Genomic DNA, 12,409 nt, shown 5'->3' on the forward strand with positions numbered 1-12,409 from the left:
AGTACACAAAGTATCTTCTCTTTTCTCTTTACAGTAATAGAATGCCCTGGATTCCATAGTGAAAGGTCTGCTCGAGAGTAGTTATATTATATTATATTAAAATAGTGGGTAATTATATAAAATGTGAATATAGTTATAAATCCTGAATATATAATATTTGTTTTGGACAGTACTGATGTATTTCTAATCAACAGATCTTTGGAAAATGACGTGGAGCTCAGAGGAACAGAAGTTATCTATCAAAGTATTCTTTGTATACTCTTACTTCTTAAAGGACCATGAAATGCTAAAATATGTTTTCTAGATGTTAAAAGATTTGTATATTGCACATGCAAGTTGACATGTAAGTGGTTATTTATTTATTTTTATTTTTTTTGTGGCTATTTTCTTAACCTTAAACGTGAATTTAGAATTGTTGTGGGTTTTGAACAGGCCCGGCTCCAGCTTTAAAATGTAATGCGGGCCACAGGACCCTGCCAGGTGGGCCTAACAGTTGTTTGGGGAGGGGTGGGTGTGGTGTTCAAGGTGGGCCAAGCTCATGATTAGGCCCCCCTGTGGAGCCGGGCCTGGTTTTGAAAACATAAGTCACTAAACAAATTTCTTCTACAAGGACTATAATGTTTGTCACGTTATTTACATGTCATTCCTCAAGCACATATTTGAGTTTACATGCTTGACGATGTGACATGTAATTACAGTAATTAGAACAAAACATACACTAATCATCCCCAACATTAAAACCACTGACAGGTGAAGTGAATAACATTTATTATACCATGGATCTGTTAAATGCTTGACTCTGATTGATTCACAGATGTTCTAAGGTGTGCAATTATTTTTCAAGGAAACGCACAGCTATGAAGTAGTTGCAGGTCTTGACCGCATAACGGTTCCATATCACTTCGCCAAATTATTTCAGTTATTTCAAAGAGCCCTACAGACTACCACTACAAAATAACCAGTTAAAACAAAGACACTGGTTAAAGTAAATTGGTTAAGAACATCAAACAATGTCTCAAATATCCTACATTTATTTCAATTTCAGTTAAAAAGAGCTGTGGCATGGGGCGTGCCACAGCTCGGCCGCACAGCGTGCTTGACATCATACGGGAAGTTTGGGAGGAAGGACCTTCGAATAGCAAAAGCAAAATTCAATACTTTCTTGACCTTAGAGCAAAACTCCACACTTTGGGGCGGGTAACACAGGAGAATTTGCTCCAAGCACAAGAACGTCAACGCCGACTGAACGACAGGGCACTCGACTTCGGGAATTCGGAAAGGGAGATAAAGTGCTTGTATTGCTGCCCACTTTGAGCTCCAAATTAAACGATGTTTCCCTGGCCTGAGTCGGTGGTGGAGGTATGTGGCATGGGGGGTGTGGTCATGTGTCAGTCTGCGGGAGAGGGAGAACATAAGGATCGTCACCTGGGTTATGATTACTTTAACACCTGTCTCTGATTATAGTGATGGTGGAAGGAGACCTGAAAAGGCACGCCAGGGCGTCAGAGCAGGGGGGGAGAGCACCAGGGACGAGCTACAAGCAGAGCTACACAATTGTCCCCTTTTCTGAGTTGGCTATAATCCGTGTGAATGTGACCTAGAATAAAAATAAAGAGACTGACTTTAACTGTTCGCTGTCTCCTGACTCCTCCATTGCCCACAAACCTAGAGCTTTCACAAAAGCCCTCGTGCTCCCTCGTCTCCCTCGCACTTATACACGCTCACACACACATTGAGACTCGAGTCGCGACCAACAAATAGAACTGCACCCCCTCGACTTGATCAATACAACAATTTCTATTATACAAAACAACTTTTGTTTCAATGTGTTCTGCCCTAATCAGCCTCACATAGCTATAGTGGAAAACACCCAACTAATCCCCGTTTCGCTTTCACACACACACACACACACACACACACACACACACACAGAGAAAAGCAGTGCATTTTTCGTTACTAGTTCTAAAATGACGTTTTTGAATTAGCAATAAAGGCTTGAGCTGTATCAAAGCTGTGGACACACATTATATGTGTAATACACACACTTTAGGCCCAAACATACTCGAGAGAAAAACAGAGTCATCGCGTCAGCGCACTCCTGCATCTCAGTAGGGATTAAAAAAAAGTTGTTAAGGTTTATAATGGGAATATGGTGACACACATCTTGGCAATTTTGAAGCGATGTTACTTCTGACGAAAGCTGTAACAAAAAAGATAATTCCAGAAGAAATCTCTCTCATTTTCTAAGTTTCTCTCTTTCGATCCCTCAAATACAAACATACACACACATGCACAAATGCACTACCTTATTACTCCATTAAGTCCTTGAGTAAAGCAGCGCAAGCCTCCATTGCTAGTTGTAACATGACGTTTTCGAATTAGCAACGAAGGCTTGAGCTGTATTAAAGTAAGACTCTAATAATCTGTGGTGGAATAAAGTACTTCCTCACATAAGAGTGTTTTAAAAAAATGTCTTGAGATAAAACCCTGAACGATGTCTTAAGGTTTGGTAACTGTGGTATAAGCGGAATAACTGACTCCGTCCCGTTGAATTATTGAAAAATAATGCACACCGCTGCACGTTACCACCTCGGGTGTGCATTATTTTTCAAGAATTCAATGGTCCGTCGTCAATTATTCCTTACTTATCTCATTACAATGGCACCTGTCAAGGGGTGGGATATATTAGGCAGCAAGTGAACAGTCAGTTCTTGAATTTATTGTGTTGGAATTAGGAAAAATGGGCAAGTGTAAGGATCTGAGTGACTTTGACAAGGGCCAAATTGTGATGTCTAGATGACTGGGTCAGAGCATCTCAAAAACGGCAGGTCTTATGGGGTGTTCCCGGTATGCAGTGATTAGTACCAACCAAAAGTGGTCCAAGGAAGGACAACGGTGAAATAATAATAATTACATTTATTTATCACACATTTGCACATATACAGTGAAATTCTTTTTTTCACATATCCCAGCTAAGCTGGGGTCAGAGTGCAGGGTCAGCCATGATACAGCACCCCTGGAGCAGAGAAAGTCAAGGGCCTTGCTCAAGGGCCCAACAGTGGCATCTTGGTGGTGCTGGGGCTTGAACCCCCAACCTTCTGATCAGTAACCCAGAGCCTTAACTGCTGAGCCACCACTGCCCCTGTGCAACTGGCAACAGGGTCATGGGTGTCTAAGGCTCATTGATGCACGTGGGGAGCAAAGGCTTGCCCGTCTGGTCCGATCCCACAGAAGAGCTACTGTAGCACAAATTGCTGAAAAACTTAATGCTGGTATGATAGAAAGGTGTCAGAACACACAGTGCATCACAGCTTGCTGCATATGGGGTTGCGTAGCCGCAGACCAGTCAGAGTGCCCATGCTGACACCTGTCCACCGCCGAAAGCACCTACAATGGGCACGTAAGCATCAGAACTGGACCATGGAACAATGTAAGATGGTGGCCTGGTCTGATGAATCACATTTCCAGTTAGATCACGTGGACGGCCGGGTGTGCGTGCGTCGTTTCCAGGGAAAGAGATGGCAGCAGGATGCACTATGGAAAGAAGGCAGGCCGGCGGAGGCAGTGTGATGCTCTGGGCAATGTTTTGCTGGGAAACCTTGGGTCCTGCCATTCATGTGGATATTACTTTGACATGTACCACCTACCTAAAGATTGTTACAGACCACATACACCTCTTCATGGCAATGGTATTCCCTGATAGCAGTGGCCTTTCAGCAGGATAATGCACCATGCCACACAGCAAAAATTGTTCAGGAATGGTTTGAGGAACATGACAAAGGGTTTAAGGTGTTGACTTGGCCTCCAAATTCCCCAGATCTCAATCTGATTGAGTATCTATGGGAGCTGCTGCTAACGTCTTGTTGCCAGATACCACAGGACACCTTCAGAGGTCTTGTGGAGTCCATGCCTTGATGGGTCAGAGCTGTTTTGGCAGCACGAGGGGGACCTACACGATATTAGGCAGGTGGTTTTAATGTTGTGGCTGGTCGGTGTATGAAGCAATTATGAAGCAATCTGTTAGCATCTTATGATTTCAAAATTATCGTTTGAGGTATGCCTATGTGTAATTTTTGTAATGTAAACAACTAATGTTAACCACAGACCTTATTTTACTTATTCTATCTTACTATGCGAAAACCTTATTATCAGTTCCAGAGGGAACCCATAACTCAAAATACTACTTGTCTTCCAGGTTTTAAGAGTATATACTGAATTATTCTATTCGCAATGCCAGCATTTTATTTGGCAAAATATTGTGAGTTTTAAGGATTGTACATTTTAAATTTATATATCTGCTAAAAGTTAGAATTTTTTTTTTTTTTTTTTAAACTGTTAGGAGTACACTAGATGGCCTCAAAGCAAAAAGACAGACTAAAAGCTACTTCTCTCTCTTTTTCTCTCCTTTCCTCTCTCCCTCTGTCTGTTCCCCTGATCGTACTATTTTGTCAGTTTCATTAACAAATGCTTCTCTTTGATATCTCTTTCAGATACAGATGAAGCTACGAGTGAAATACAGAGTGTGGTCTGGTAAGCCAGTTAAAATGAATGAATAATAGCTTTGTGTTGTTGTTCTGTCTTTATTCTTTTTCGCTTGTTCTTCTATTTCTTTCTTCCTCTCAGTGGCCGTGAATGTCAGTTGGATTTTAAACTGATTAATTTATTAATGAAAATTTTCTCTTTTCTGTTCTTTCTTGCTCATAATGAATCCAGCCTTGGTTTATCTTTTTTTGTTCTGTACTGGTACATCTATTTTCATATGAATGATGACTTAGTTTCTGTTTCCTCTTCTTTATTAAATGTTTTCACATGAATGCCATGAATAAATGCACATGATCCCTTAGCAACGAGCAAGAATGGGATGAGTTTTCTGACAGCGGTAAGTCTGTGTTCACAAATCCCTTAAAATACCTCTTAATACACTATATTGCCAAAAGTATTTGCTCACCCATCCAAATAACTGAATTCAGGTGTTCCAATCACTTCCATGGCCACAGGTGTATAAAATGAAGCACCTAGGCATGCAGACTGCCTCTACAAACATTTGTGAAAGAATGGGCCGCTCTCAGGAGCTCAGTGAATTCCAGCATGGTACTGTGATAGGATGCCACCTGTGCAACAAGTCCAGTCGTGAAATTTCCTTGCTACTAAATATTCCACAGTCAACTGTCAGTGGTATTATAACAGAGTGGAAGCGATTGGGAATGACAGCAACTCAGCCACGAAGTGGTAGGCCACGTAAAATGACAGAGTGGGGTCAGCGGATGCTGAGGCACATAGTGCGCAGGGGTCACCAACTTTCTGCAGAGTCAATCGCTACAGACCTCCAAAGTTCATGTGGCCTTCAGATTAGCTCAAGAACAGTGCGTAGAGAGCTTCATGGAATGGGTTTCCATGGCCGAGCAGCTGCATCCAAGCCATACATCACCAAGTGCAATGCAAAGCGTCGGATGCAGTGGTGTAAAGTACACCGCCACTGGACTCTAGAGCAGTGGAGACGCATTCTCTGGAGTGACGAATAATGCTTCTCCATCTGGCAATCTGATGGACGAGTCTGGGTTTGGCGGTTGCCAGGAGAACGGTACTTGTCTGACTGCATTGTGCCAACTGTGAAGTTTGGTGGAGGGGGGATTATGGTGTGGGGTTGTTTTTCAGGAGCTGGGCTTGGCCCCTTAGTTCCAGTGAAAGGAACTCTGAATGCTTCAGCATACCAAGAGATTTTGGACAATTCCATGCTCCCAACTTTGTGGGAACAGTTTGGGGATGGCCCCTTCCTGTTCCAACATGACTGCGCACCAGTGCACAAAGCAAGGTCCATAAAGACATGGATGAGCGAGTTTGGTGTGGAAGAACTTGACTGGCCTGCACAGAGTCCTGACCTCAACCCGATAGAGCACCTTTGGGATGAATTAGAGCGAAGACTGCAAGCCAAGCCTTCTCGTCCAACATCAGTGTCTGACCTCACAAATGTGCTTCTGGAAGAATGGTCAAAAATTCCCATAAACACACTCCTAAACCTTGTGGAAAGCCTTCCCAGAAGAGTTGAAGCTGTTATAGCTGCAAAGGGTGGGCCGACGTCATATTGAACCCTATGGATTAAGAATGGGATGTCACTTAAGTTCATATGCGACTAAAGGCAGATGAGCGAATACTTTTGGCAATATAGCGTATAATGCATTTAATGTAAACACAATCAATTCATCAAGTGCATGTTTTATTTCCTTGTTTTTTTTAAATATTTGTATTAAATAATTTATAGTCTTTCAAATCCAAGTTAAACTGCATTTTTTCCCCACATAGGAAGATCCGAATGCACATCAGGTATATCTTTACTAATGCATTTCATTTAATGTACTTTGAAAAATAATTATTTTCATACACTGAACTTATGCATGTAATTCAGTTTATGCCTTCTTTTATGTAATATTAATTCCTAATTGACAGCAAGTATTATTTTGTAACACTAATGCAAACAAACTCTGTTTCTTTATGGTAGGAACATGTAGCATCGACCAACTCTACGGCAACTTATAGCAACCTCTAGCGCTAAAACCACTGTCTGTGTGAACGGGTCAAGATGCCTCTCATCATTTGTCACTATCACAGCTAGACAAAAAACTCAATTTACATGAAAGAGGATTTATCATACTGTGTGTGGTTACTACACAGTGAAACAAACAGGACACTTTTGTGTGGAAATGTGCAAAAATGCAATTAAATAATTACATGTGAATTATATGTAATTTTGTTTACTTTTCATTTCACAGTTTAATGGGGGAAAATGTGTTTTTATAAAGTCCACTTTGTAAATAATGATTAAGTTGTGTACAATCACATTAAATGTGTAAAGAAAGTATTTAACTTTTTACTTGATGGCTACACCACTTGACATTTATAGTGTAATTAAATAAAAAGTTTAGTGAAAAATTGTTATAATATTTTGTAAACATTTATGCAAAGATTAAATTGCAAAGGAGTTGGTGTATGCATTTTAAACTAGATTTATATTTTATTTTTGAAGATTTTGGACACCCATTTATGATGTCAGTAAGGTTTTTGCTAATTAACCATATTTGAGTTTTTCCATCACCATTTCCATGGCTGCACCAAAGTAGCAAATCAGAAGCAAAGTTGAAAAACAAAGAGAATCAGAATCAGAATGAGCTTTATTGCCAAGTATGCTTACACATAAAAGAAAATAAAATAAAGCATATATAGAATACACAATAGACAATATAGTATGTACATATATATATATATATATACAGTTGTGCTCAAACGTTTGCATACCCTTGGAGAATTGGTAATATGTGTACCATTTTTAAAGAAAACATAAGGGAGCAGGCAAAACACATTTATTTCTTAAGGGATTCATATTCAACTGTAGGTTATAACAGAATGGCACAATCATGGCAACAAAGAAAAAAAATGAAATGACCCCTGTTCAAAAGTCTGCATACCCTTATTTCTTAATATTGTGTATTGCCCACTTTAGCATCAATGACAGCGTGCAGTCTTTTGTAATAGTTGTCTATGAGGCCCCAAATTCTTGCAAGTGGTATAGCTGCCCATTGTCCAGGTCATGCAAAGTCTTTGGCCATCTTGCACGAACTGCACATTTGAGATCTCCCCAGAGTGGCTCGATGATATTAAAGCCAGGAGACTGTGATGGTCACTCCAGAACCTTCACCTTTTTCTGCTGTAACCACTGGAGGGTAAACTTGGCCTTGTGCTTAGGGTCATTGTCGTGCTGGAATGTCCAAGAGCGTCCCATGCGCAGCTTTCGTGCAGAAGAATGAAAATTGTCTGTCAGTGTTTTCTGATAACATGCTGCATTCATCTTGCCATCAGTTTTCACAAGATTCCCCGTGCCTTTAGAGCTCACACACCCCCAAAACATCAGGGAGCCTCCACCATGCTTCACAGAGGGGATGGTATTCTTTTCACTATAGGCCTTGTTGACCCCTCTCCAAACATAGTGCTTATGGTTGTGACCATAAAGCTCTATTTTGGTCTCGTCACTCCAAATTACAGTGTGCCAGAAGCTGTGAGGCGTGTCAAGGTGATGTCAGGCATATTGTAACAGGGCTTTTTTGTGGCATTGGAGCAGTAAAGGCTTCTTTCTGGCAGCTCAACCATGCAGCTCATTTTTGTTCAAGCATTGTCATATTGTGCTCCTTGAAACAACCACACCGTCTTTTTCCAGAGCAGCCTGTATTTCTCCTGAGGTTACCTGTGGGGTTTTCTTTGTATCCCGAACAATTCTTCTGGCAGTTGTGGCTGAAATCTTTCTTGGTCTACCTGACCTTGTCTTGGTATCAAGAGATCCCAGAATTTTCCACTTCTTAATAAGTGATTGAACAGTACTGACTGGCATTTTCAAGGCTTTGGATATCTTTTTATATCCTTTTCCATCTTTATAAAGTTCCATTACCTTGTTACGCAGGTCTTTTGACAGTTCTTTTCTGCTCCACATGGCTCAGTATCTAGCCTGCTCAGTGCATCCACATGAGAGCTAACAAACTCATTGACATACACAGACACTAATTGCAATTAAAAAGCCACAGGTGTGGCAAATTAACCTTTAATTGCCATTTAAACCTGTGTGTGTCACTTTGTGTGTCTGTAACAAGGCCAAACATTCAAGGGTATGTAAACTTTTGATCAGGGCCATTTGGGTGATTTCTGTTATCATTATGATTTAAAAAGGAGCTACACAACTTTGTGATAATAAATGGCTTCATATGATCACTATCCTTAAATAAAAGACATATTTTCAAAATCAATGCCAAAATTTCACAATTTCTGCCAGGGTATGCAAACTTTTCAGCACAACTGTATATATACACACACATACATATACATATATATACATACATACACACACAGACACACACATATATACATATACACATACGTAGTGCAAATCTAAATACAAATCGGTTATATACAGTGCAAGAGAATGTAATGGCAGAAGAGGTTGGATGTGTTAGTAATATAATATAATAATATAAAAAGACTAAGCTGTATATTGCACATTAATTATTGCTCAGTGGGGCAGTTTTAACTGTTCATGAGATGGATAGCCTGAGGGAAAAACTGTTCCTGTGCCTGACGGTTCTGGTGCTCAGAGCTCTGAAGGGTCGGCCAGAAGGCAACAGTTCAAAAAGGTAATGGGCAGGCTGAATGGGGTCCAGAGTGATTTTTCCAGCCTTTTTCCTCACTCTGGAAGTGTATAGTTCTTGAAGGGAGGGCAGAGGGCAACCAATAATCCGCTCAGCCGTCCGAACTGTCCTTTGTAGTCTTCTGATATCTGATTTCGTAGCTGAACCAAACCAGACAGATATTGAAGTGCAGAGGATAGATTCAGTGACTGCTGAGTAGAACTGTATCAGCAGCACCTGTGGCAGGTTGAACTTCCTCAACTGGCGAAGGAAGTACAACCTCTGCTGGGCCTTTTTTACAAAGAAGTAAGCTCTCAAGTATTCTCAGCTATCTCAGATATTAATAGTTAGCACTGTGTTTCAAATTATACCTGATGGAAAGTTTGCGAAAGGTTTTAGTCTTCAAGTATCTAACCATGGTGAGACTTATCTGAGGGTATTGTTGAACATACATCATCAGAAACCACAAAGGACCAGTACTGCTATCTGCTGATTATAAACATGTGTAGAAAATATATACACAAAAAGCCCACACGCTATTATTGTTTAGAAACCTGTTTAGCCACAAGCTTTTAAAGACTTTATGATAATGTGTATATACTCTCTAAATATACTATAGCAGGTCAGATGCAACAAATATACTTGAGTTGATTGACCCAACAGAGGTAATTGACCATCTTAAATTAAATTCACTCAATAGAAACACAACTGAGACCCATTCAATCAAAGCCTGGCTCAATATAGGCTCAAAATTAAAAAGCAAAATTTGTGATGCATTTATAGTTTTTGAGTGTCAGAATACAGCATGTGTGCAATATTAGAGGTGAAAATCAGACAAAATAAATGACACATAATGCTTCATACAGAATATACTGTACATGTGTAGTGTTTACCTTGGAAAGTAACTATTTGCATATATTTCAACCCATATAGTGGCAAGAAAAAGTATGTGAACCCTTTGGAATTATCAGATTTTCTACATTAATTGGTCATAAAATGAGATCTCATCTTTATCAAAGTCACAAGTATAGACTAACGTGGGCCATGCCTTGCAAAAAAAGCTATTTCAGAAAACCCACGATCAAGAATTGTTGCTTTGCATAAAGCTGGAAAGGGTTACAAAGTTGTCTCGAAGAGCTTAGATATTCAAGTGTCTACAGTTAGACAAATTTTCTAGAAATGGAGATGATTTAGAACTGTGGCTACTCTCTCTAGAAGTGGCCTTCCAGCCAAGATGACTCAAAGGGCACACTGCAGGATGCTCAGTGAGGTAAAAAAGAACCCTAAAGTGACAGCTAAAGACCAAAGAAGGAATCATTGGAACTGGTTAACATCTCTGTTCATGAGTCTACTATATGGAAAACATTAAACAGGCATGGTGTCCATCGCAGGACAGCATGAAGGAAGCCACTGCTTTTCAACATAAACATTGCTGTGCACCTACATTTTGCCAAAGACCACCTTGACACTCCACAATACTACTGAGAAAATGTTTTGTGGACTGATGAAACTAAGGTTGAATTGTTTGAGAAGAACACGCAGCACTATGTATGGTGTAAAAGAGCACCACATACCAACATGAAAACGTCCCAACAGTGAAGTACGGTGGAGGAAGCATCATGATTTGGGGCTGCTTTGCTGCATCGGGCCCTGGACTGTGAAAAATGAATACAAAAGTTTATCAAGATATCCTACAATATAATGTCAGGGTGGCTGTGCACCAGCTGAAGCTCAGTAGAAGTTGGGTGATTCAGCAGGACAATGACCCTAAACACTGAAGTAAATCAACCACAGAATGGCTTCAAAAAAAGAAAATCCACCTTTTGGAGTGGCCCAGTCAGAGCCCAGACATTAACCCAATAGAGATGCTGTGAAATAACCTTAAGAGACCTGTTTACACCAGACATCCTAAGAATACGGCTGAGCTGAAGCAGTTTTGTAAGAAAAAATGGTACGAAATTCCTTCTGAACATTGTGCATGTCTAATCCGCAGCTACTGGAAATGCTTGGTTGAGGTTATTGCTGCCAAAGGAGGATCGACCAGTTATTAAATCCATAGGTTCACTTACTTTTTCCACAGCACTGTGAATGTTTAATGGTATGTGTTCAATAAAGAAATGAAAGATTATAAGTGTTTGTGTGTTGTTAGATTAAGCAAATTGCTGTTTGTCTATACTTGTGACTTCGATGAAGATGAGATCACATTTTATGACTAATTAATGCAGAAAACCAGCTAATTCCAAAAGGTTTACATACTTTATCTCTCTCTCTCTCTCTCTCTCTCTCTCTCTCTCTCTCTCTCTCTCTATATATATATATATATATATATATATATACACACACACACACACACATTTGAACCTAAATAATATATACTACATTTCTACCCAGCTTTTCAGGTTTAGGATTAAATATTGCATGATTATATTTGTTGGTTTGTTTGACCAAAATGTAATAGATTCACTTTGTGATACTCTACATGTCAGTTCCCTATCTGTCACTCACTCGACGTTGTGTCGATGTAGTGACACTAGGGGTCACTCTTGGGAGCCCCAAACACCTCTGCTTTTTTGAAAAAAGGCCAATGAGAATTGGTGAGTGGAATTTGCATGCTACTCCCCATACGGGTATAAAAGGAGCTGGTATGCAACCACTCATTCAGATTTTCTCTTTGGAGCTGAGCGGTTGTATTCAGTGCACTGAATTCAATACCCTCCAAAGACGCACCTTAAAACTGCTGGATTTACGGTGCATTTCAGCGGCTTCTCCCCCTCTGCATTAGTGGAGTGCAGAGAACGCCCCTGGGAGCTTCGGAAGAGCGAAAATAAGAGAGTATATTCTAAAAGAGTATATTTTCATTCACAAAAAGAGCGGCACACACACGGAACGTCTTTTTAAAGATGCCTTTCCATTTGTGTGTTATTCCTGGTTGCGGTCGTTATCTCTCCACTTCTGATGGCCACGATCACTGTCTTACGTGTCCATGGCAACGTTGTGGTTGCAGCTTGCTTTTGTAAGAAAGCAAGCCACCCCAGCGGCTCCCCGCACCGGTCCTTCTACCTACGGGTTTGAGGCCGCGTCGGTTTGCACTGGGGGTGATTTGGGGACATCAATGGGACCACCTCTGTAGGTTTACGTTGTCCCTGATGACTGTGGCCTGCGGTGCTGCTGGACAAGCTGCCTCCGCCCTGCATGCCATGGCTCTCCTGCAAGTACACCAAGACAGGGTGCTAAAAGAACTGTAC

At 40.6% G+C, this 12,409-nt stretch overlaps 1 long non-coding RNA gene across 1 annotated transcript; it reads left to right on the forward strand.

Annotated features, from left to right (window-relative positions):
* Positions 1–233: 233 nt before the first annotated feature.
* LOC127456231 (uncharacterized) lies at positions 234–6,539 on the forward strand. The gene is made up of 5 exons (XR_007899807.1): positions 234–244; positions 4,491–4,530; positions 4,845–4,879; positions 6,301–6,321; positions 6,497–6,539. It is a non-coding gene; the product is annotated as an uncharacterized LOC127456231 (long non-coding RNA).
* Positions 6,540–12,409: the final 5,870 nt, after the last annotated feature.

The sequence above is a fragment of the Myxocyprinus asiaticus genome, chromosome 18 (assembly GCF_019703515.2).
Source record: "Myxocyprinus asiaticus isolate MX2 ecotype Aquarium Trade chromosome 18, UBuf_Myxa_2, whole genome shotgun sequence".
Taxonomy (NCBI): domain Eukaryota; kingdom Metazoa; phylum Chordata; class Actinopteri; order Cypriniformes; family Catostomidae; genus Myxocyprinus; species Myxocyprinus asiaticus.